At 36.1% G+C, this 27,223-nt stretch overlaps 1 pseudogene; it reads left to right on the top strand.

The window, feature by feature from the left end:
- Positions 1-585: 585 nt before the first annotated feature.
- On the top strand, positions 586-26,649 carry LOC149771490 (uncharacterized; annotated as a pseudogene).
- The last annotated feature ends 574 nt before the right edge of the window (positions 26,650-27,223 follow it).

The following is a 27,223-nucleotide window of genomic DNA, read 5'->3' as shown; positions in this document are numbered from 1 at the left end:
TATGTACCACCATCTTTTAGGTATGGTGTCTTTATCAGAATTCATTAATTAAATTTCCTCTGATACAATTTGTAAGTATCCAACAGCAAAGTAGGCTGCAGTGACATGCAGATGACTTATCTAAGGAGATGATTGTTACTTTTTGTTCATACTGGCTCATTTGCATATTTCTAATCTATTCTAAAGAGAGAATCATGAAATCCATTAAATTATTTGTTGATGAATAAATAAGGCTGACATTTTGTTTTCAGAATTTGATTCAGACAAACAGTCTGGAGAACCTCTTGATGGAAAGGAACATAGAAGGGGGACCACTCTTTCTGCCTGGCAAGAAATACATCAGTGACAGCTCCAGCAGTATAGATGAGGATGATTATATTATGGATTTGGTATGGATTTAAAGATTGTCTTTTTAATGCATGAATTATTCTACATATCCTCATTTTGTCTTCTGTGTAGGATTTCTACTAGGTTGACAAGTTTTTATTGTCTCACATGTGAAAGTATGATACGACATGGGTGTCATACTGTCATGGTCTCATCATCAACTTAATTTGTATAAGTCAGATATACATCTACAGAGGGATGAAGGTGAGACACTGGGTTGGAAAGAACTCTTTTTACTATTTGAATATATAGTCAGCTTGACCTCATTTAATATTTCTGACATGGGATGCTATTTGTCATGTTAGTTATTCCATCATCTGTACAAGTAGATATTATTATTATTATCTTAAAATACCTTATTCTTTCATATTCCATTATTTAAATATGTTTTGGTTCGAATCTGCTTAAACTCATGACTTTATGCATGTTTATTTTGTAGGAATTATGTATTGAAGGTTGTGTAATGTATGATTTACTCATTATGTCTTTTCTGTTGTTGCAGCCAAGCATTAGGATCAGCCTTGGTAAACCCAGACCCCTTACCATGATACTAGCAAACTTCCTTCAGGAGATCAACTCTATGACTCGAACCAGTGTTGTCAACCCTAGTGCCCTCTTTGGACAAGTCTGCAAAGAGTAATCCAAGTTTCACAAAGTCTAAGATATCTATAAAAGTTTCTTCAAAGTGCTTATGTGATGAGAGACTCTGTAATTATGAGAGCTTCAGTGTCTCTGTGTATAGCATTACTTTATATTTTTTTAGATGTTTAAAATGATGACATAGCTGAACAAATCATGTCAGTCACGTCAGTAAATACAAATGCTTCACATAAAAACACTGACCTCATCACAAGAAACTTCTGAGGAATGAGAAACGTTTTACCTGTACTATAAGTCCATTACCTTTACTATTAAGTCCATTACCTGTACTATAAGTCCATTGCCTTTACTATAAGTCCATTACCTGTACTATAAGTCCATTACCTTTACTATAAGCCCATTACATTTACTACAAGTCCATTACCTTTAGTACAAGTCCGTTAAAATTATGCATGATAGTCCAGTGTTGAAATACTCTGTATGTAATGTTCACAGTTCAAGAGCCTGACTTGAAGGCATGGAATATTGTCTGTTTTTTCTTACATCTTTCTGTAAGTAATGTGGCTTGTATTTCTTTTCTCTTGTCTGAAAGTGAAATGATGGATACATTATTTTCTTGAAGATTTGCTTGTGCAGTGAATTTACAGAAAAAATGGGTTATGGTTAGGTTCAGTTAATTTGACTTTCTTTGTCTTGCCCTAGAGCATGTAACGTTTGCTTTTTTTGCAGGAGGGAAGACTACTACTTGCAAATCTTGAGTTGGTCACTTTAATGTGCTTTCGTTTTTCCTCAGGGCCCCGATGTTCAGAGGCAAGCAGCAACATGATAGCCATGAGCTTCTAATTCACATGCTGGACATCATGCGATCTGAAGAAATCAAGGTAAATACACATTCCTTTGATAATTGGTTTCAGACCAGAATTAATTTTCTCCTGCATATGAAGCACATACAAGACAGGTACACTTTTCCAACAGCAATGTTGTTACTTGCATAGAAAAGTCAGGTATACTTTTCCAACATCAATGTTTTTGTTTTGAATAGGCAAGGCAGGTACACTTTTCCAACAGCAATGCTGTTGTTTGAATAGGCAAGGCAGGTACACTTTTCCAACAGCAATGCTGTTGTTTGAATAGGCAAGGCAGGTACACTTTTCCAACAGCAATGCTGTTGTTTGCATAGACAAGACAGGTATACTTTTCCTACAGGAATGTTGTTCTTTGCATACACAAGACATTGTGTTATTTTTCCAACAGCAATGTTGTTGTTTTAATAGGCAAGATAGGTATACTTTTCCAACAGCAGACCCTGTTGTGCTATACAGCTAGGATTAGGTTTAGCAAGTGCACTACTTTTTGTGCCATACAGCTGAATTTGTGCAGACTGAAATATCATAACAGTTTGCCCATTTTTCCTTGTGCTTACTGAAATATTGTCATAGCTTGCCTATGTTCCCTTGTTGTTGAAATGCTTGTGGTTTTATATGATTTGCTCTTAGGGTAGTAGAATAAACCCAATAGATTCTGGGGTTTAAAGATCAAAGGTCATGATAATGGTAAGTCTGATATGAAAATGATGGCTTCTGCTTATTAAGTTCAATTCAAGTCAGCATACCTTGACCAAAGGCTGAGATAATTATGACTCTTTGGTCAGTAATGTAGAGAGTCAACCATACCCTAAGAATGCCCTCACAGAGGAGTATTAAACATGAGGCAGGTATATAATGTTACAGTGCAGATCAACATTCATTGAAACAACCCTTTTTTCATCAATCACATTCATTGCACTCTTTATACCAAAATGTTCCCTTCATTTGTTTTTTTTTTTTGTTTTTTTAAACTTTAATGTCATGGACATAAAACACTTGCTTCATGCAGATTTGGGCTTGAAATGATTCCATTATAATAACAGCTACAAACTTTATGAATGTATTAAACTTACTGAGAAAGTATTGATCCACTGAACTGTCATGTCAATTATTTATCAAGGGAGACAACTCAAATGATGATATCCAGTGATAGTTATCTCCCTTATATATTGTTCCCCTGTCTTAATGGTAGAAATGGTACTAAAGGAAAATAACATTAATTTAGCAACAAATGTTGTTCATATTAATATAAATTCTCTAGTTACAAAGGAAAGAAAATTAAGAAAATGGAAAGATTTTTTTCATGCGTTAGGTTTTTGATTGTGAAAAAGATCATTAATAGCAATTTCTCTGGAGTTATGTTCTTCATTGTGGTCTTATGTAAAATAGTATCTCTTGATCAAAATTAGATGATTGATACTGCTCATTCCAGTCAAATTTGATTTTAAAATGCAAATTACGTCTTCCAGAGAGGTCAGGTTGCAGTGTTGAAATATTTCGAGCTGGTAGTAAACTCCAATCCCCAAACAGTGGATCATGATATCAGGATGAAAGTCAGGAGTAAGTATCTCCCTCTCTCTCTTTATACATATATATATATATATATATATATATATATATATATATATATATATATATATATATATATATATATATATATATATATATATATATATATATATATATATATGTAGTGTACTTATATGTGTGAATCATTTGATTATCTTGTTTTTCTAGGTTACATATATATTTCATGCAAGTCTGTTTCTTTATCATATTTGTTTGCTGATCATAATACATTAAGAAAGCTATCTTGCACATCGTGTCCTCCCAGGTTTATTTTAGCAACAGAAGCGATAACATCTTGCATATCCCTCCCTCCCAGGCTTGCTTTACCAACAAAAGTGATAATAAACCTGTACATCCAGCTCTTTTGGGCTTGTTTTAGCAACAGAAGCGATAACATCTTGTATATCCAGCCCACCCAGGCTTTTTTTTTTTCAACAGAATTGATCATGTGTACATTCAGCCCACCCAGGCTTGTTTTAGCAGTAGAAGTGATAACATATTGTACATCCAACCCTCTCAGGCTTCATTTAGCAGTCGAAGTGATAACATCTTGTACATCCAACCCTCTCAGGCTTGTTTTAGCAGTAGAAGTGATAACATCTTGTACATCCAACCCTCTCAGGCTTCATTTAGCAGTCGAGGTGATAACATCTTGTACATCCAACCCTCTCAGGCTTGATTTAGCAGTAGAAGTGATAACATCTTGTACATCCAACCCTCTCAGGCTTCATTTAGCAGTAGAAGTGATAACATCTTGTACATCCAACCCTCTCAGGCTTCATTTAGCAGTAGAAGTGATAACATCTTGTACATCCAACCCTCTCAGGCTTCATTTAGCAGTTGATGTGATAACATCTTGTACATCCAACCCTCTCAGGCTTGTTTTAGCAGTAGAAGTGATAACATCTTGTACATCCAACCCTCTCTGGCTTCATTTAGCAGTAGAAGTGATAACATCTTGTACATCCAACCCTCTCAGGCTTTATTTAGCAGTAGAAGTGATAACATCTTGTACATCCAACCCTCTCAGTCTTCATTTAGCAGTAGAAGTGATAACATCTTGTACATCCAACCCTCTCAGGCTTCATTTAGCAGTCGAAGTGATAACATCTTGTACATCCAACCCTCTCAGGCTTCATTTAGCAGTAGAAGTGATAACATCTTGTACATCCAACCCTCTCAGGCTTCATTTAGCAGTAGAAGTGATAACATCTTGAACATCCAACCCTCTCAGGCTTGATTTAGCAGTAGAAGTGATAACATCTTGTACATCCAACCCTCTCAGGCTTCATTTAGCAGTAGAAGTGATAACATCTTGAACATCCAACCCTCTCAGGCTTCATTTAGCAGTAGAAGTGATAACATCTTGTACATCCAACCCTCTCAGGCTTCATTTAGCAGTAGAAGTGATAACATTTTGTACATCCAACCCTCTCAGGCTTCATTTAGCAGTAGAAGTGATAACATCTTGTACATCCAACCCTCTCAGTCTTCATTTAGCAGTCGAAGTGATAACATCTTGTACATCCAACCCTCTCAGTCTTCATTTAGCAGTAGAAGTGATAACATCTTGTACATCCAACCCTCTCAGGCTTCATTTAGCAGTTGATGTGATAACATCTTGTACATCCAACCCTCTCAGGCTTCATTTAGCAGTAGAAGTGATAACATCTTGTACATCCAACCCTCTCAGGCTTCATTTAGCAGTAGAAGTGATAACATCTTGTACATCCAACCCTCTCAGGCTTGTTTTAGCAGTAGAAGTGATAACATCTTGTACATCCAACCCTCTCAGGCTTGATTTAGCAAAAGTGATAACATCTTGTACATCCAACCCTCTCAGGCTTGATTTAGCAGAAGTGATAACATCTTGTACATCCAACCCTCTCAGGCTTCATTTAGCAGAAGTGATAACTTCTTGTACATCCAACCCTCTCTGGCTTGTTTTAGCAGTCGAAGTGATAACATCTTGTTCATCCAACCCTCTCAGGCTTCATTTAGCAGTAGAAGTGATAACATCTTGTACATCCAACCCTCTCAGGCTTCATTTAGCAGTAGAAGTGATAACATCTTGTACATCCAACCCTCTCAGGCTTCATTTAGCAGTCGAAGTGATAACATCTTGTACATCCAACCCTCTCAGGCTTGTTTTAGCAGTAGAAGTGATAACATCTTGTACATCCAACCCTCTCAGGCTTCATTTAGCAGTCGAAGTGATAACATCTTGTACATCCAACCCTCTCAGGCTTCATTTAGCAGTAGAAGTGATAACATCTTGTACATCCAACCCTCTCAGGCTTCATTTAGCAGTAGAAGTGATAACATCTTGTACATCCAACCCTCTCAGGCTTCATTTAGCAGAAGTGATAACATCTTGTACATCCAACCCTCTCAGGCTTCATTTAGCAGTAGAAGTGATAACATCTTGTACATCCAACCCTCACAGGCTTGTTTTAGCAGTAGAAGTGATAACATCTTGTACATCCAACCCTCTCAGGCTTCATTTAGCAGTAGAAGTGATAACATCTTGTACATCCAACCCTCTCAGGCTTCATTTAGCAGTCGAAGTGATAACATCTTGTTCATCGAACCCTCTCAGGCTTCATTTAGCAGTAGAAGTGATAACATCTTGTACATCCAACCCTCTCAGGCTTGTTTTAGCAGTAGAAGTGATAACATCTTGTACATCCAACCCTCTCAGGCTTGATTTAGCAAAAGTGATAACATCTTGTACATCCAACCCTCTCAGGCTTGATTTAGCAGAAGTGATAACATCTTGTACATCCAACCCTCTCAGGCTTCATTTAGCAGAAGTGATAACTTCTTGTACATCCAACCCTCTCAGGCTTGTTTTAGCAGTAGAAGTGATAACATCTTGTACATCCAACCCTCTCAGGCTTGATTTAGCAAAAGTGATAACATCTTGTACATCCAACCCTCTCAGGCTTGATTTAGCAGAAGTGATAACATCTTGTACATCCAACCCTCTCAGGCTTCATTTAGCAGAAGTGATAACTTCTTGTACATCCAACCCTCTCTGGCTTGTTTTAGCAGTCGAAGTGATAACATCTTGTTCATCCAACCCTCTCAGGCTTCATTTAGCAGTAGAAGTGATAACATCTTGTACATCCAACCCTCTCAGGCTTCATTTAGCAGTAGAAGTGATAACATCTTGTACATCCAACCCTCTCAGGCTTCATTTAGCAGTAGAAGTGATAACATCTTGTACATCCAACCGTCTCAGGCTTCATTTAGCAGAAGTGATAACAACTTGGGTTGACCAAGTTCATGTCAGATTAGAATGATCATGAATACTTCCATTTGCATAGTAGCACACTCTCTTGAAGTTTCTCACAAATACATAATCTATTTTTTATTATTATTAATTCATCAATTCAATGGAGTTAATTTCATGCCAGAGAATTATATTCTAGCTATATTTATGTGTACTTTAGTATCATCAGTTTTCGTGGGGGACCCATTTTCATGGTTTTCATTGTTGCCCCGAACCACGAATTTAAATCCCCAATGAAAAATGAGCCACGTAGGATGATCCCGCCCCACAGTTTTCTTAAAGTGCTTCATTCCTAGAGATTAACACAGCTACTAGTATTTGATAAAGCAAGTTTAATGCTGTAACCTTGTTATTAAATATTAGCTTTTAGCTTTTACATGTGTTTGTTTTATTTTTTATTGTGACCTAATGAAACAAGAATTATAAATCATTTTATATTTTTTCAATGCACACGTTCAGTAAGGTATCTGATAGCTGTAACTTTACACTTACATCCTTAAATTGATATGTGAGGTAAGTGAGAATAGAGAGAAAATAGAGAAGAAGCATAGGTATTCAAGCAATAGTATTACTGAAAATGAAAGAAAAAGGAATACAAAATAATAGTTTATGAAGATTAAATTTAATACTTATTCCAACTGAGCCTTCATTCGAGTACAACTGTTGTTGAAATATTTAAGTCCTTCTGAAAGCACACTTTATTTTATCCCTGCATTTTTAATCCAAAAGAACAACAATCCTGTAAAATACTGTAACTATTTCTTGAACACTGTTATTAATTAAATACTATGTATACACACTAATTACAGCAAAGTATTAAAGATTACACTTCACAGATTTTTGGACAAAGCCACTGTATAAACATCATGTCAATCAAGTCTCATGGTACTCACAAATGCTTCTCAGGTAAATAATCCCCAGATTGCTGAATTATACAAGTACAGCTTTCTCAAGACCACTATCCATTCAGCATGAATTGGCTTGATTAATGAGGTTGCAAGGTTTGCTAATACTGTGCACACTGATTATCACCAGTAATATCTTTTTCCATAATGGCGTCCATGACCTATTTAGCATACTACTCATGGAAGTGTGACTTTAATTGTTCTGTAATAACCAATTGGCCTAGTCATATACTGTATAGGGGTCATTTTTAGTGGATATAAAATCATATACTGTATAGGGGGAATTTTTAGTGGTCATAAAATCATATACTGTATAGGGGGAATTTTTAGTGGTCATAAAATCATATACTGTATAGGGGGAATTTTTAGTGGTCATAAAATCATATACTGTATAGGGGGAATTTTTAGTGGTCATAAAATCATATACTGTATAGGGGGAATTTTTTGTGGTCATAAAATCATATACTGTATAGGGGGAATTTTTTGTGGTCATAAAATCATATACCGTATAGGGGGAATTTTTAGTGGTCATAAAATCATACTGTATGGGGGGAATTTTTAGTGGTCATAAAATCATATACTGTATAGGGGGAATTTTTTGTGGTCATAAAATCATATACTGTATAGGGGGAACTTTTAGTGGTCATAAAATCATATACCGTATGGGGGAATTCTTAGTGGTCATAAAATCATACTGTATAGGGGGAATGTTTAGTGGTCATAAAATCATATACTGTATAGGGGGAATTTTTAGTGGTCATAAAATCATATACCGTATATGGGGAATTTTTAGTGGTCATAAAATCATACTGTATAGGGGGAATGTTTAGTGATCGTAAAATCATATACTGTATAGGGGGAATTTTTTGTGGTCATAAAATCATATACTGTATAGGGGGAATTTTTAGTGGTCATAAAATCATATACCGTATAGGGGGAATTTTTAGTGGTCATAAAATCATATACTCTGTAAGGAGGGATTTTAGTGGTAGAGAGATGTTTGTGATGAATGAGGAAGTAAAAATAAATTCCATACATTTTTTGACCTTACATAATTTACTCTGGTTTTCTAACTGCTAAAATAATTTTTGCCAACATTTAAAAGTTGCATTAATGGTCTAAGTTGCATACCTGTATATTCCAGACAAAATTGATTCTATACAGTATATAAATATACCCAGTATATTTTCCATTTCAGAATATGGTCGTCAGGTTAATTACACATTTGTGGATGCTTTGTTTGGAGGCTGTCTTGTTAGCACTGTAATGTGTGAAGAATGCCAGTATGTAAGTATATATTTAGCTTTACTGATCATAGACTAGAAAAGCTTATGAGATGGTTATCCATGGTCATTTGTCTGACCTTCTGTTAGCACAAGTTTGTTATGGCAACTCCTGAACCACATGAAGGGTTGCCATGAAAACATGACACACACATTCATCCCAAAGTATAAATTGGTCCTAAATTATAATGGTACCACTCTGACACCACAGTAGTGATCATCTTGAATATGTTGTTATTGTTACTTGTCCTTGATACGGTTTTCATTGACCAAAATACTTTGTATGATGTCTAGTTCTTTCCAAATGAAGATGGGGCTCATCTGAGATCTAATATGGCTACCATAGCAACAGTCTATCAAAAACTCTTGTTATCACTACACCTATCAGTTTGAAGTTTTCACCCAAGGACTTAGGGGACACTCACCAGTTATTATGTAATTTTGCTCTTTTTTTATACAATTTACTTCTGAAGATCAGGAAGTGAAAATGACCAAGTGGAGCTAGCACTTTTTTGAAAGGTGCACATCTGGAGTAAGGCCAAGCTGTATACTCTATAACCAATCATATACCAAACTAAAGGGAACTAAAGGTTCTTTGAATTACACCTAAGATATACAAGGTCTTTTTTAAATAGCCAGTATAACCAGTGAGGTGAGCTGGGGAAATTGTTTTTCTTTAAAATCCTAACTGTATGCAAAATATGAAACTATAGTGCGCCGTTGATCTGATCTTCACCATGGCTGCATTTGTGGCCATCTTGAAAAATCATGTTCTTGCTACACCTGCATTAATGATTACATTAACTTTAGGTTTTCATTAAAATGTTGTTGTTTTTAGGTCTTGAGGTCCTAAATAAAAAATATCTTCTTATAAGGCCACATTAGTGGCCGTCATGAAAATTTTGTTATTGCAATTTCAGGTGTCTTGATGCAGGTCATATTAACAAGGGTTTTTCACTTCATATGAATTCTGGTTAGTCCTAAATGATCTGATTTTTAATATAGCCACACTTCAGTCATGCTGATACATATAGTGCTACACCTACTAAAAAGAAAGTTATGTAAACATGGTGTTTTCACTAGTTGATCATTAATGAAAATTATGCTGACATGACATTCAATATGACCATAGTGACCATGTTGAAAATCTTGTTATCGTTTCTTTCCCAGACTGGATGATCATATTGACATTTAACTCTTAAGATGTCTAGATTTTTCTCAATGAACATGGTTCCAATCTTACATCCAAAATGGCTGCCAAAATGAAAATCTTGGTATTGCTAGTCCTCATAAATGAATGGTCATACTGACATGGGGTTTACACCAAAAACTTCTTATGATGACCAATTGGTCCTGAATGAAAATGTGGCTAATTTTACATCTCTTGTGGCCACCACAGTGACCATCTTGTAAATCTTGTTTTCACTGAAGAATATCAGGGATCTTCTCAGCACTTTGCAGTTAAACAGAAGAAGCAATTTTATCTTGGATACATGGACATTCATTTCATATAGGAAAGCATTAGCCCCTTCATTCGACTCCTGTTTGGCTAATATAACAACTTTTAGGGGTAGAAACTACTACTGGTTGTGAGCATTTGAAAAAATGTCTTTTTTATTGGTTCATGGCATGCATTGTATCAGCTTTAAAGTAAACTAAATTGATTTATGGTATTTTCATATTTCTGGCTCTAGCTTACATGCCAACCATTATGCTTTTGGCAATAAAAAGTTGTTTTTGTCATTTTTATTATCATCCCTTTAACTCCACTTATAAATTTGAGAATATTCTTAAAAAGGTGACTGCTGCTTGAGAATAGCATAAAAGTAATTTCCTTATTTGCTATTTAAAGTAACTGTATATGACGTTCCAAGAAAACAGACGGGTTTCTTCAAATGTGAACTTTGTTTCACAGATTCATTTTATTGATAAGGTACGGATGTCGTGAACCAGTCTCTACTTTTAAAGAAAATGGTGCCAGATGTTAAGTGAAATGTTTACGATGTGAGTTGTGGATGTTATTTGAAAGGAAATGTTTGAGAAGATGGATCTTATCAAACTTCAAACTAGGTCTGATTAGAAAATAACAATAAATTGACACTACTTTACAAACCTTAGTTTGAGTTCAGTACAGAGGATGATAACGGAGAAATTGCTGAAAGTGCTGCTTAAATGTCATCAACACAGCGCCCTCTGCAGGAGAATGGCAAAACTGTCTGCTTTGTCTTGAAAATTGAGATATTAAAAGTTTTCTCCTAAACTGGTGGACTAACTGTACTCAGATTGTTTATATGTCATACAGCCTTACTGTGGTTCAAGTCCTACTTGGTCAACATGACACAAATTGTATCTGCAAATGGAATACACTCCAGCCCAGTCGATCTATGTTGTGGTGTTCCACAGGGGTCTGTTCTTGGACCTGTTCTCTTCATTCTGTACACTCAGCCGCTCTCAAGTGTCATAGATCATCATCCAGTGTCTCACCAATTGTACGCTGATGATACCCAAATATACAAATCTAGCCACCCAACTGAAGTTGATGCTACCATCTAAGGTGTAGAGAGGTGCATTTCTGATGTGAAATCATGGATGACATGGAACAAACTGCAGATGAATGATGATAAAACTGAGGCCATTCTGATCGCAACACAAAGACTTTCTCATTCACATCCTTTACCTCAAACAATAAATATCAGCAACACCAACATTAAATTCATACAATCAGTATGAAACCTAGGTGTTAGTCTGGACAGTACTCTCACATTGCACCAACATGTCGTGAACATATGCAAGGCTGCATATCTTGAGCTGAGACGCATCAGTTCAATTCGCAAATATCTTTCAGTTGATGCCACTTAAACACTTTTGTGTTCATTAGTACTTTCAAGACTGGACTATTATAACTCAATTCTGTCTGGTTCATCTCAATATCTACTCCAGAAACTTCAAAAAGTTCAAAACACAGTTGCTCAGGTCATATTTAGAGTACCACGATCAGAGCACACCTCCCCGCTGCTCTGTACCCTACACTGGCTATCCATTTGATAAAGAATCAAACACAAAATTTGTTCTCTGTGCTACTTTTCATTGTCGGACTCTAGTCCAACATACCTATCCGACCTCACCCATGTGTACCAAGATACTTACGCTCCTCTTCTGACAATCATATACTCATTATTCCCAATATGAAAACAAAGTCATATGGACAGCATTCATTTGCATACCAAGGCTCAGCAACGTGGAATGAATTGCCCACTGAACTTAGACAAAAAGACACAGTGATCACATTCAAGAGGGCTCTCAAAACTCACTTATTTCAACTGCAAGAACAAACTGAAAGACATAATAATGCTTCCTAACTTAAATATTCTCAGCATGTTTTTTATTTATTAATGTTTTTCTAATTTCATGGTGTTTGTTTTTGTAATAATATTATTATATGTTTTTTATCTTATATGTGTTGTCTAATGTTGTAAAGCACTTAGAGCTTCTAAAGATTAGGCGCTATACAAAGTCCTCATTATTATTATTATTATTATATGTTTTTATGTTATAGGTATTTTCAAATGTTGGAAAGCGCCAAGAGCTTCTAAAGATTAGGCGCTATACAAAGTCCTCATTATTATTATTAGTATTATTACTATAAAGTGAACTCTATCCAATGAATGTTTTTTATACATTCTTACCCTGTATTTTCTCTTTAATTAATTTTATCATGTTTATCAGTGGCACCCCAATTCTTTAGGCAGATGCATATAAATGTAGTTTTATTTCTTTTGAAGTTGAAATTTTTAAAATCTTTGTAACTTTGTTTTCTTTTCTAGATCTCCCAGACTTTAGAACCATTTCTGAATTTGTCTTTACCTGTTCAGGAAGAAAAGGTGAGATTTTTTACAGTGAAAACTGCAGTTAATTCACTGTATTTAATGGAGAACCATTTTTCTTGTAATTCACTACTTTTCATAAAGTACAGTTTTTCTTGTAATTCACTATTTTTCATGCAGTACCAATTTTCTTGTAATTTATAGTTGCTAGAAAATATGAATTTGAGGACTCAGCAAACAATGATCCGTCTTTCAAAACAATATGAATCTACACCAAATCCACAAATTTATGAAGTACTAATCATTGACATATTTGGGATAAATGTGAAGAAGATTGATACAAAATATTAAATGAATTCACGGTATTGAATTTGACTTCGATAATCAAATTTTGTAATTCCTTTTCAAGAAACTTCAAGTTATAAAAAAAATGTTTAAAATTAAACTCAAGAGTAATCTTATTATTGAGATCTTCATATTTGTCTCGCCTGTGCAAGCATAATGAGACACAAGTATCTCTTCTTTCATGGCCATAATGGGGATGGTGTCAACAATGTTAATATTTGGTGTTCAAGTATTTGTAAGTCCTGCACATGGTAAATAAGTCAACAATCAATGTGTGTGAGACACTAGAGTCTCATTAGCTTTGCTGATTGACATTTATTTGGTTAAAGGTCCAATGTATTCAATATGTTAGAAAGATCCTTTGCAGTTAAATGAATTATGTAGAATCTAGATGGTAGCTACTTGGTTTTGAAATCCAAAATCCCTCATTTTACTTTCTGTATCCATAGACCAAATTCGGCCAACAGCTGAGCTGTTGCAAGTGTAATTACACAGTTGCAAGTATAATCAAACAGCTAGCAAGAATTTGCTGTCCAGTCAGCTTCAATTAACTTGGATAGAATTTGAAAATCATTTGCCAGTGGATGTAATCGGACAGGAGAAAGAGGAGGCAAGCAAAAAGATGGTGAAGGTATCAGATACGGCTCTCTTGTGCAGTGCTTGCTAAGCTTGACCTATCTTTCATCCTTCTCTTACCTTGGTACCATCTATTTTACTTAAAATAGTCACTCTACACAGTTTGCACTTTTTCTTGCTCTCCTCCATCTTTAACATAATGATTTTGAATAATTTAACAACTGTATATGACTTACACAACATCTTTCTTTTTGTTTACAACTGTTATATTCATTTTGCTTGATGCAGCAACTTTACAAATATGTTGTATCATTCAAGTATAACTGTTACACATTTAAATGTGAAAGCTACACTCACTGCATTGTAAGCAGTTTTTGACTGTGCTGTTTTGCCTTAATACAGTAAACTCCGTTTATAATTCAGCCAGATTTCATGAAATATTGAACATATTACAAAGCGCATTATTTTGGTCTGTCAGTGTTGAATATAACATTCTGCCTTGATTATAACAAATCAATGTTTACTGCATACCAGTAGTGATATTTCTCCATTGAATTCATTTCTAATCACATCATTGTTAGGAAATAAGCTCTGCCATCTCTCAAATCTAACAGTGCAAGAAAAACAAAACTTTTGTCTTCCCCATCCATATGTCATGTATAGAAAGCAAAAGAACTCTTACCTAATCCCTCAACTTACAACCATGAGGTGATTACTCATCAACATTTTCTTTGCCATTTAAACTTATCCATAAAATTGTCCTACATTGCCAATAAAGTTCCTAAAAGATCTTCATTTTATTGTATTCATCAATAAGTGTGGTATAAAATTGTTTTAAAGTTTCTGTAAAAGGAATGGTAATCTTTGTTTTTATTCAGTGAATAGTTTTTCATATTTTTCAAAGTTTGTGAGTTACGTTTTTTCTTAAGTGTTGTACTGTACTCTGTGGGTATGGAATTATTAACCCTTCTAAATGTCATTTGTATCCCTCAAATATGAATTGCATGGATTATAGAGCTTTTAATGCTGATCTCAAACAGGAAGTGGGTTTCTGTGCAATATTTTCTGTAGTACCTTGGTTTACTAAATGCAGTGGCAGATGTGATTCCTCTAAGCTACGTTTTTTGTGCCCTCTCCCAATAGCAATGCTGGCCCAGTTGTGCCCCTTTTCTGGACATTTAGATAAGCATATTCTGATCTTGACCAAACGTTTTTCTGTTGTTGTTTTGGATTTAATGCCATTTCTCTGCACAAAAAAGACCATACACGGTGGCCAGTATAACTGGTGGTGGAGAAACCTGATGTAGTGGCCAAATTTACCCCTTGTAGCAGGGAAAGGATTGGCTGTTACACCTGGAAAACCTTGGTAACATCCCACATTAGCCAAGCCTGAGACTCTAATCCACATTTATATAGGTGAGATATCAGCAATTGATAAAGGCTAGCACTTTAGATGACTCGACCATCCAGGACCTGACCAAAAATAAAATAATTCCGGTGACAGTGACAAGACATGTAATGTCGCATCATTGGAATTCCTCTGGAGAAGCCTAAACCTGGTGATATGGTTTGTATGAACATCAGTTCATTCAGCTGGCAGAAGTGGATGGGGGGGACACCTGTTGCTTCACTTGACAATGGTAAGTCACAACTGGAGCCCAGAGTAGAAAGTACTTCATATAGACCTTTTAAAATTGAAGGCTGTAATGAAAGCCATTCATTGCTGCAGTGATCACATGTGTGGGAATGTGATCCTGGTAATGTTAAATAATTCTGTAGTAGTTGCTGACCACCTCAGTTGTGGGAGGGGATGACCAAATCGCCTAGTATAAGTCTCTTGGTCAAGGAGGTTTTTATGCTGGTGTTTCTAGCACAGCATCCAGTCTAGATAAGACATTCCAGGCGAACTGAATGTTTTGGTCAATTCTTTGTAAGGACGGGGTCAGATGTTGCCAGTCAAGGGGTCACTTTAGCTGTAGATTCTTCGGTTTATTTATGCACTTTGGGGACAAGCTGCTAACCTTTTTCTCTCCAGTCCCATATCCAGAGGCTTGAGCCATGGATTCTCTAGCAGTCAGCTGCAGTGGCATTAGGGAATACACTTTCCCTTCACCTGTTCTGATTCAGAGTCATTCAGAAACTTGACTCACAAAGTTATTATGGTAACCTCTCTCAGATGAACAAGTCATGGACAACTTATGGGTAAATGAAATTTTCAATCTCATGATAGACCTCCTCAGAGAAATCCCATTACAATTCAGAGATTTAATAGAAACTATTAGCTGTTATGCATGGTCAACCTTTAGATCTATCATGCAGAGATCACGTTAGTGTGAGCAGGTAAGCATTCTTGGAGAAACATACTTAACTAAAATAAAAATGATCTTTCTGTTGGAACACAATACATGTATGTTGGTTCTGGAAGATATGTAATATGACTACACTAGTATTGATTCTATTCATTTGAATGTTCTCTTGATAAATTCTGTGTAAAGCAGCGAACATACTGAGGTTATGATCTGCAGTTTTCTTAGTCCCACTGACAGTACATTAGTAGCAAACTTTGCTTTTTTCTCATTTCAGAGACCTAGTATAGCATCTCTTTATAATATTGTCCTTGTGGAAGGGAAGAAGGAAGGTGAAGAGAAGGACAGAGACAGGGAGGCAGATATGAAAGAGGATATTGTCCCTGTGGAAGGGGAGATGGAAGGTGAGGAGGAGAAAGGACACAAGGAGGCAGATGTGAAGGAGAATATCATCCCTGTAGAAGGGGAGGAGGAAGGAGACAGAGAGGCAGGTGTAAAAGATGATATTGTTGCTGTGGAAGGGGAGATGGATGGCAAGGAAGGGAAAGTAGACAGGGAGGCAGATGTGAAGGAGAATATTGTCCCTATGGAATGGGAGATGGATGGCAAGGAAGAGAAAGGAGACAGAGAGGCAGATGTGAAGGAGGATATTCACCTATTGGAAGTGGAGAAGGAAGGTGAGGAGGAGGAAGGAGACAGGGAGGAGGATGTGAAGGAGGATATGGTCCCTGTGGAAGGGGAGAAGGGAGGCAAGGATGCAGATGTGAAGGAAGATATGACCCCTTCGTATGTGGAGAAGGAAGGCAAGGAGGAGAAATACATGAAGGAGGATATGATCCTTATAGAATGGGAGAAGGAAGTCAAAGAGAAAGCAGAAAATGAATCAGATGTGGAGGAGGATATGGTCCCTGTGGCAGTGGAGAAAGAAAGCAAGGAGGATGAAGGAAATAGAGAGGAGGATGTGAAGGAGAATTTGACCCCTGTTGAAGGAGAGAAAGAAATGAAGGAGGAGGAAGGATACAAGGATGAGAATGTGAAGCAGGATATAGTCTCTGTGGAAGGGATCAATGATGGCAAGGAGGAGGAAGGAGACAGGGAGGCAGATGTGATGGAGGAGATAGTCTCTGTGGAATGGGAGAAGGAAGATGAGGAGGAAGGAGACAAAGGAAATGATCTGAATGAGGATATGGTTCCTGAGAAAGTAGAGAAGATAGCCATGGAGGAGGAAGGAAACACTGTGGATGATCTGAATGAGGATATAGTCCTTGAGGAAGGAGATTATGAAGGCAAGGAGGAGGAAGGAAACATGAAGGCAGATGTGATAGAGGATATGGTCCCTGTGGATTGGGAAAAGGAAGATGAGGAGGAAGGAGACAAAGTGGAGGATTTAAATGAGGATGTGGCCCCAGTGGAAGGGGAGAAGGAAGGCATAGAGGAAGGAGACAGGGAAGAGGATGTGAAGGAATATGTGGTCCTTGTGGAATGGGAAATGGAAGGCAAGGAAGAGGAAGGAGACAGGGAGGAATATGCGAAGGAAGATATTCTCCCTTTGGAATGGGAGAAGGAAGATGAGAATGAGGAAGGAGACAATGTGTAGAATCAAAATAAGAATATGGCCCCCAAAGATGAGGAGACAGAAGGCACAGAGGAAGGAGACAGGGAAGAGAATGTGAAAAATGACATTGTCCCTGTGGAAGAGGAGAAGAATTGCAAGGAGGAGGAAAAAGACAGGCAGGATATTATCTCTGTGGAAGGGGAGTATGTAGGTGATAAGGAAAGAGGAGACAAGGTGGATTGTCTGAAGGAAGAAAGATCATCATCTGGTGAGTAGAGAATGCCATAAAGTGCCAGATAACTTGGCAGTTCTTTTATCTATGTGTAGAGAATGTCATAGAGTGCAGATAACTTGGAAATGCTTTTATATGTGGGTAGAAAATGTCATAGAATGCCAAGTAACTTGGAAATGCTTTTATTTTTAATTAACTTTAGTACATTCTCCCTTTCTTTTCAGCAATGCTGTCATGTTTTGTCATAACAAAAACATTGTAATTTTCATGTTAAATACTTGTTTTACTGTTGTATGACACAATATTTCATGGCTTGCAGGCAATATTTGAATCATGTTTTCATTATTCTGTATCTGAACAGATGCTGATATAGAAGAGAACTTAAAGATGGACATAATCAGGTATAGCCATTCTCTTGAGGCTTCCATGACCAGTGATTCTGGATCAGTTGGCAGTGCATTAAATGGTGTGGAACCATCCCAAAGTCCTGTCCACATTTCTCCTCACATCAGCTTATCTGCATTAGCTGAAAATACACTAACAAAAGATGCAAGTGTAATCTACAACTTGATTCCAAATGGTGTTGCAGTATGGGAGACAGAAGATACTGATGGGTCCAGCAAGGAGAGTCATATTACTAATGGAGAGATGCATAAATCAAAAGTCACTGAACATGCAGAATATATGAATGGACCAGTTGCCAGTGGTTATCTTGGAAGTGGCAATACAAGCTTCAAGGAGCCAATGGAACTGGAGGCAGCTACCAGCAGCATTCTATTGTCTTCTTCTAGTTACAAACATTTAAGTACTGGGGAACAGGTCATTTCAGATGTTACATCTGGAACCAACACATCAAGTGTCAGTGAGACCTATTCTTCAGGTTTTTCACAAGATTTATCTCAAAATATGCTGTACCAATCCAGTGAAGAGTCTGAGAAAGTTAAAGATTTAGATGCACCAGTCAACTCTAGTCAGTCCAATGTTTCAGATGATACAGGAATATCTACACAGGGAACTGGAAGTATGGACTCAGTCACTGTTGGAAACAATGAAATTCCACTTAAAGCTGGAAATGATGAAGATATATCTTCTTCATTCAATGTGCAGTACATGAAACCATCAGAGTTTGAAGATCCACAGCCAGTGAGGTCACGTAAAGAGATCTGGAGAGAGGGGCAGAGAAAATCCGTCTTGACTTTAGCGCCAAGATATCACTCAACTTCCAGTGAATGCTCACTTGAGTCTTGTCTCAATCTGTTCACTTGTCCAGAACGTTTGACTGGAAACAATAAGTTTGGCTGCAAGAATTGCACAAAGCTTAAGAAGAAATTAAATCCTAATACAGGTAAGTGTTTTTCTCCCATCTACCGCCAGGTTTTTTATTTTTTTTTATTTCCCATAAACTGTTTTTATATATGACTGTACTTCTTTTATCCTTATGCTATCCCCTGTTTATATAAGTACTTCTTTTATCCTTACCCCATCCCCAGTTATTATATATGTACTTCTTGTATCCTTACCCCATCATCAGTGTTTCATATTCATAACTGTTTTACAAATACTTGTTATCTGTATCATATATCCATATGAGTGTGCATTACTCAGTTCTCCATATAACTGAACTCTTCCACACCAACTGAGGAAGAATTGGTAGAATGCTTTGGAAGGCTGAGTGAGGTGGGGACAGTCATGGTATGAGATCCTGGATGCAACCTTCTAAGAGAGGTGGGGATGGTGTCAAAGGTTACATTTTCAGAGGCAGTATTGACTTTGCCTTGTAACCTAAACACCATGTACACCAATTCAGTGAGAGGGATCTATTTTGGTATGAAGTTTCAGGGGGACCATTCAGTGACACTGAAGGATTAAAATCTTGAATGTTGCCCAGGGAGATGGGTTGAGAGTGGGTGGTAGTTGTGTAAAGGTTGTGTAAAAAGGTTTAGAAATCTGGACATTTTTTATAGCTTTCATCTTTATTGTAATTTTTCAAAAACAACATGGGACTTTGTGGTCTTGACCAAGTTTGCATGTATGCATTGGGGTCCATATACATACATAAAGTCACTTCATTTGATCTTAACTCAGTAACTTAGATAATTGATGCTTGTCAGATATAGGGATCTGATACTTAAGGAATATGGAGCCTTGATAAATATGGGATATAGAGACTCGATATCAATGGTTTATAGAGACTTGTTACCCGTGGGCTATAATGACCTGACACCAATGGGTTATAATGACCTGATACCCATGAGATAGAGACCTGATGCTCATGGGTTATTTAGACCTGATACCGATGGGATTTATAAATCTGATAAACATTGGGTATAGATAACTAATACCTATGAGATACAGAGACTTGATACCCATGGTCTTGAGAGACTTGATACCATGATATTTAGAGACTTGGTACCCATGGGCTCTAGAGACCTGATGCCCATGGGTATAGGGAATTGATGCCCATGGGATAAAGAGACTTGATACCCATGGGATATAGAGATCTGATGCCCATGGGATATAGAGACTTGATACCCATGGGATATAGAGACTTGATACCCATGGGATATACAGACTGGTGCCCATGGGATATAGAGACCTGATGCCCATGGGATATAGAGACTTGATACCAATGGGATATAGAGACTTGATACCCATGGGATATAGAGACCTAATGCCCATAGGATATAGAGACCTGATGCCCATGGAATATAGAGACTAGATACCCATGGGATATAGAGACTTAATACCCATGGGATATAGACTTGATACCCATGGGATATAGAGACCTGATGCCCATGGGATATAGAGACTTGATACCCATGGGATATAGAGACTGGTGCCCATGGGATATAGAGACCTGATGCCCATGGGATATAGAGACTTCATACCAGTGGGATATAGAGACTTGATACCCATGGGATATAGAGACCTGATGCCCATAGGATATAGAGACCTGATGCCCATGGAATATAGAGACTAGATACCCATGGAATATAGAGACTAGATACCCATGGGATATAGAGACTTAATACCCATGGGATATAGACTTGATACCCATGTGATATAGAGACCTGATGCCCATGGGATATAGAGACTTGATACCCATCTTATATAGAGACTTGATACCCATGCAGTGTATGAAACTTGCCAAAAGATCCTGCAATCATACAGAATCAGTAACCTGAAAATACTAATGGTCCATTCTGTAAGTAACTGGTCCTCCATTTCATCAGACAGTGTAGTCAGTGACTGAATGGTAAATTCAGGTAGACATGAATATTGGCCTTTAGTAAGGACCTTTATATAATGAAACGTGGAGTATAATGAAAAACACAGAATATTGATATCATATGTAAACTTTATTACATTTTATTAAATTCAGCACAGCATGGCCACTATTTACTGTCCAGGACAATGATACTCACTGTCCAGCTGATGTAGGTCAATTCACAAGTTATTTAGAGTCATCATAATATGGCCATTGATGGCCAGTCTGAATATAGTCCGAATTAAAAAGCAGGATCCTCTTCCATTGACTTGAGGACAGTTATGAGAACTAGACCCAGCCTTTTAATGCACAGCTGCTCATGAAACTGAGTCTGTGGAAAGCAGTGTATTGCAGAAAGAGGAACCGTATTAAAGGCATTCACATCTGTAGATTGCAGCTTATAGTTTTTTCAACTCAGCATCTTGAATGATATCTGTGTTTGTAGTTAACATCATTGCCTTGAAATGGAGATAAATTAACATATTTCAAACATCATCTGCATCATCTAATTTTATTGAAACTAATTTACATTGTTATTTCATTTATGTTTGTAATGTAATTGTCTAATGAGTAGACCAGGATTGTTTACTTTGGTTTGCGATGGCTCCCATAACATTTCAGTCCTGCATAAAAAATGAACATTTCTGTAATTCCAGCAGCAACATGGCTGATTACATATACTCATACCACTCTGTTTCAGGATATATTAAACAAAATAGTGTTTCTCTGTATGTTGATACAAATGGTGGTGAAATTCTCTTTGTGCAAAAGAAAATCGGTAATGTCAGCTTCATTTAGAGAAGCTCACATGATAATTCATTGAGCTACAGTGACTGTCTCAGATATCATTCATGATCTTGAGGTGAACAAACTATAATATTATTGTCGTCAAGTCATGCATTCTGTTTACATATTTTAAGTGAATTATGCAACTCAGCTATCAATTTTGTTTCACATTATTCTATTACTTTTGTATAGTTTTTTTTCCTTTGTTTATATTTGGTCTTTTAGCCTCTGTTGGCATCAAGGCATATCTCAACATGTTCATCTAGGGAACTGGAAGTAGTAGGTGTCATGAAACATCACATAGATGCAGAAGAGACTTTATTTGGAGTTATAAGCATCTAGCAAACATAGAGTAAACACGAGTTATTTAGCTTCTCATGTCACCAAGACTTATGAGTGATCCTCAGAAAGGATTGTTATTTATTTTTTCACTTTTTTGAACATATTTCTTGTAATATAATGAAAAGATAAATATATGCCTCAAAATTTCAACAGACAGACTGGCTGCTCATTTTTTGCACCAATATGCAGTGAAATTGGCTGGCATTGGACCAGTGGTCAGGCAACAATTTTGTGTGTTGTAACCATGGGATTTATTTGGAAATGTTTGTAGATGTGCACCATATTCCAGTAATTTTCAACTCTCCACCATGATGAAAGGGCAGAGGGATATTGGGCTGAAATGTATACAAACTCCATGCTTGTGTTGTCAGGAAAGTGTTGTAAATAATGTGAATATCATGAGGATTACCAATGCATGCAGACATGCTAACTTTTTAAGAGAAAAAAATCCAAAACTGTATGTCATTTTTGAAAAGAATTTAATTAGGTTATACAAAATTGGATCATATGTATTCTTAATTTTTTTCATACAGAGATAAAAACAGTCTACTCCGATGCCAGCAAGAAGTACCTAATAATCCAGCCACCAGCTGTACTGACCCTGCATTTGCAACGCTTTGAACAGGTAGGTTGCTGACTCTAAAAGGCAGTGGAGATATTTTAAAATCCTTTGTCTGTCCATTCATCATTGTATCATCTTATCTCCACTTAAACTCCTAAATGGAAATTCCCCAGACTTGGTATCCATTTCTTAGGTTTCTTGGAAAGGCTCAAAAGTCTAGGATTGTACACATGCTTTTGGCAGGCCCTGAATGTCCATGCATCTGTCCGTTAACTTTTTTTCTCTCACATGATAGCTTAAGTTATGCAACACCTACCTGTGTAAGTTTACAGGAAAGTTTTTCTTGATGAAGAAATAAAAAAAATATTTTTGGGGTCAAAAGGTCAACAATCCAGGTCACAGACTGAAAGAATAGAAATCATTTCTTCATAAATAACAGTTCTATATCACAGACTTGGTGCAAACTTTGTGGATGACTTGCAATTGGGGTATGGTAAAAGCCTATACATCTTGACATCAAAAGGCTACAAAAGAAGAAAAATTATTTATGCATAATACATGAGTTTTCTGAACTGCATATGAGGTGATTAAAGCTGGTAAACCTTACTCTGATTTTGAGGTTGCTTGTAACATTCCTGTTGGGGCCTGTTATATGTAAAGCCATTATATATGAATCATGTTGTGTGAATTTCACTTGAGACTCAGACAATAGTGTATCACATTTAAGACTCAGACAATAGTGTATCACATGTGAGATTCAGACAATAGTGTACCACATGTCAGACTCAGACAATAGTGTTTCACATGTGAGACTTGGACAATAGTGTATCACATGTGAGACTCAGACAATAGTGTATCACATGTGAGATTCAGACAATAGTGTATCACATTTGAGATTCAAACTATCGATACAGCTTAGTATTAAGAGAAGGGGTGTTTTTTTGCTGACTCAGCAATATCTAAGTAGGTTGAATATGTCTTCTATTTCTTCTTCAGTTAGTTTATTGCCAGTGAGAAAATGACAAAAAATGACAAAAATTATCAGTTTAAAGCTGTGCAGTTTACTAAAATGCCACAAATTTATTGGTGCTAAAATATTGTTTAACAAAATATATACATTAGTGCTTGGCTGGTGGATCTGGCAGCATCACCACAAAGTTACAAATTAAACAAAATTAAAGGCAAGACATTGTCCTCAGCAGAAGTCTTGTTTATTTGGCAGATTCTAAGCAATACCTGTATCATTTTGTGATTGTAGCTTGAAATCAAGAACATCAACAAACTGGACTGCCATGTGGATTTTCCTTTTGTCCTGGATCTGGCTCCATATTGTAGTGCTCTTTGCCAGGTAAGTAGCGGGGTTGTGGCCTTTTATGTCCTCACTGCAAGTACAGCAGAGGCATTTTGAAATGTTCATTTATATACATTCCCACGCATTCCTTTTGTGCTAGTAACCTGTTAGCATGTTGAAAGAAAAACCAATTTATGTATATTTAGATGAGATGCTTAAGTATTTGAGCCACTTAAATAATTGTTGCCTTTTTATAATCAATCATTTGTATTTGGTACATAGACATTTTGGTCAAAACCTTTGCCTGAGTTTACCAATATGACTTGACCTAGGCAAATGCTGTACATTTTTGTCTTACATGACATATAAGTATGGCAAGACTATTGGAATCTCTGTTAGAGTTGGCACTGAGACAAGAAAATCCCAATTTAGGGTTTGTATTATTTGTATTTTTCTGAAAGATGTCACTCATACAAAATGCATATAAACATAGAAAACAATCTTTTCACTTTCCTTGACTTGTTCAGTTTTAGTTTCATAAATTCTTCCAATCTCCAATTTTAAAAGTAGGATTTTAAGCTCTTTCTATTTCTTATTGCAGAATGTAAAACCAGGCCAGAAGAAAATCTTGTATTCTCTTTACGGAGTGGTTGAGCACAAAGGAGGTTTGAAGGGTGGCCACTACACAGCATATGTTAAAGTCCGGCCCAGTATCAACTCTCTGACCAACTTCCTCAGTACTAATCAGGTTTCTGTTAAGGAATACCTTGACCAGTACACAGAGAATGTCCTCCAAATGGGTGATAAGATGGTAGAAGAGATGGAAGAAGATAATGTTAGTGAGATCATGGTACCACCAGGGCAGTGGTTCCACATCAGTGATGACCATGTTAGCAAAGTAACAGAAGCCGCTCTCAAACATGCACAGGCATATATGTTATTTTATGAAAGAATATATTAGAGATTCAATTAAATTTTGTTGATTGTTGATGATATAATTTTTAGTTTAGTTTAATGATGAAGTATTATAATTCTGCTTATTTTATTCATGTGATTTCATGGTATAAAGAAAATTATAGTTGTTAAGAAAGAATTTTCTGTGCATATGCTGTATTGTGTATAACCATCTCATTTTATCCCAGGAACAAAGAAATTACAGTAAAATTAGGATAACAGGTACATATATGCCTTCCTATTTCTGTAGTCAATATAAGCACCTATATAATATATGAAGAGTAAAGTACATCTCTTGTGTTTGAAATTCTTCTTGTCTAATAGAGAGAAAAAATGTCAATTTCATATCTATTTATAGCTGGATAGTGTGTTTATTGAAATATTTAAAAAAAAGGAACCCAAAGTTCACTTTTTATGTTTAAAGTGTATGTTCTTCATATCTTCTTATTTTGGAGATTTGTCCTGCTAGTGTAATTGGCCTTCATTAATGTAAAATCCAAGTATTTACCTTTATTGATTTGATTGTACAGTATTTCATTTATTTACTACAAAGGATGAAATATTCTTTATTGCACATATTTATATTGGGTCTTGCTTATATATATTTGATCTATAAACTTAATTACTCACCCAACCAGTCCATTCAGTATTTGGTCTACAAAGTGAGTCTTCAGTTACTCAACCAATACAGTATACCCATTCTCAGAGTTTAAAATCCAGCTTAAGTTGAAATTGTCAAGTTGATGCATTTTGCATTAGAAAATAGACTTATGCTTCTATAAGATGGCTTCATTTATATTGCAGTAATGTGTTAAAAATGCAAGTAAAACTAACAAAAAGAAGTAATATCAATATGTTAAAATTAATTGCTAAGTGTAAATATCAAAACTTTAGAAAGTATTTTGTGCCCACAAAATTCCCTAACAATAAATGCCTAATGGAAATAAACATATAACTTTTACAGATCTTTGAAATAAACATACAACCTTCACAAATTATAAAAATAAGTACCTATAACTTTCCATGATTCTCTCTATTTAGAAGTCTATGCTTTCAGTAATTCTATTTTTAAAGTCAATGCTTTCAAAATTTCTGTGATTTAAAAGTCTGTGGTTTCAATAATTCTGTGTATTTAAAAGTCTATACTTTCAATAATTCTGTGCATTTAAAAGTCTATACTTCATTTGTAAACATGTGGTAAGCATGAGTAGGATTTATTGTAAAAATATTGTTTTTTTGCAGTTTCATTTAGGTAAGAATGACATGTCAGTAAAATTTGTACATATTTTATCAATTTAAAACCAAATGTGGACATTCCTGAGAAAAAATAAGTATTGGAAATACATCAACATGAAACAATTACTGCAGACAATTTCATCTTCACTTCACTACCTTCATAGTTACCCATAAATCAAGTCATATATCAAGCAACATACATCCTGATATTCCATTGCATAATGTGCCATCAAGTCAGGGTCTGTTTTGTTTGTTTTGCTGATTGCTCCTAATAAACAACCTGGACTTGGATATGCTGGCTCATTATGCATTGGCAGATCTGGGTCTGTGCAGTTAGCAGTTGCACTTAACTTATAAAAAAGTATATAGGGTATATTTTGCAATTTCAGAAGGCAATGAGAATAAAGGTGCATTCTCCCAGTTCATTTGCAGGCCAATAAAGAGAGAGAAATAAAGGTCAAATAAGCATAGCAACTTTTTTAAAAAGAATACGTGATTAGAGTTCGTATTGGCATACATAACTCAAGTTCAGTGCATCGATGAATATTGTCATTAAAGTTCTTATATATATATATATATGACTTCATTCTGGTCAACCAATGAATACTGTCATTAAAATTCTTATTGGTATATATAACTCCATTTCAGTCCATCAGTGGATGCTGTCATGCAAAACTCCATTTTAGTCCACCGATGAATGTCATAAAAGTTCTTATTGATATACATAACTCCATTTAAGATTACCAAAACTTTAAAACCTTGTATTAAAAGTTTGCTTCATATCACCTGTATTTTCACTGATCTCCTATGACACCAGTTCCATTGTGTGAGCATTGATTTTTCAAGCGTGTTTGACCTACACTGTCATATATGGGTAATCTATGGTTTACACAGGTATGTTTGAAATTAGGTCAGTTACATTCTAATTGGATCATTCAGGCAAATGTATAATTTGTAAATCTTTATTGGGTCAAAAAAGCTGAAATTTGGTACAAGGCTTTGCATTATGAAGTTCAAGGTCATATTTGATTTTATCCATTT

This window comes from Sinohyriopsis cumingii, unplaced genomic scaffold, assembly GCF_028554795.1.
Source record: "Sinohyriopsis cumingii isolate HCF-2022 unplaced genomic scaffold, ASM2855479v2 utg001820l, whole genome shotgun sequence".
Lineage (NCBI taxonomy): Eukaryota > Metazoa > Mollusca > Bivalvia > Unionida > Unionidae > Sinohyriopsis > Sinohyriopsis cumingii.
This window is presented reverse-complemented; position numbering and strand designations above follow the sequence as displayed.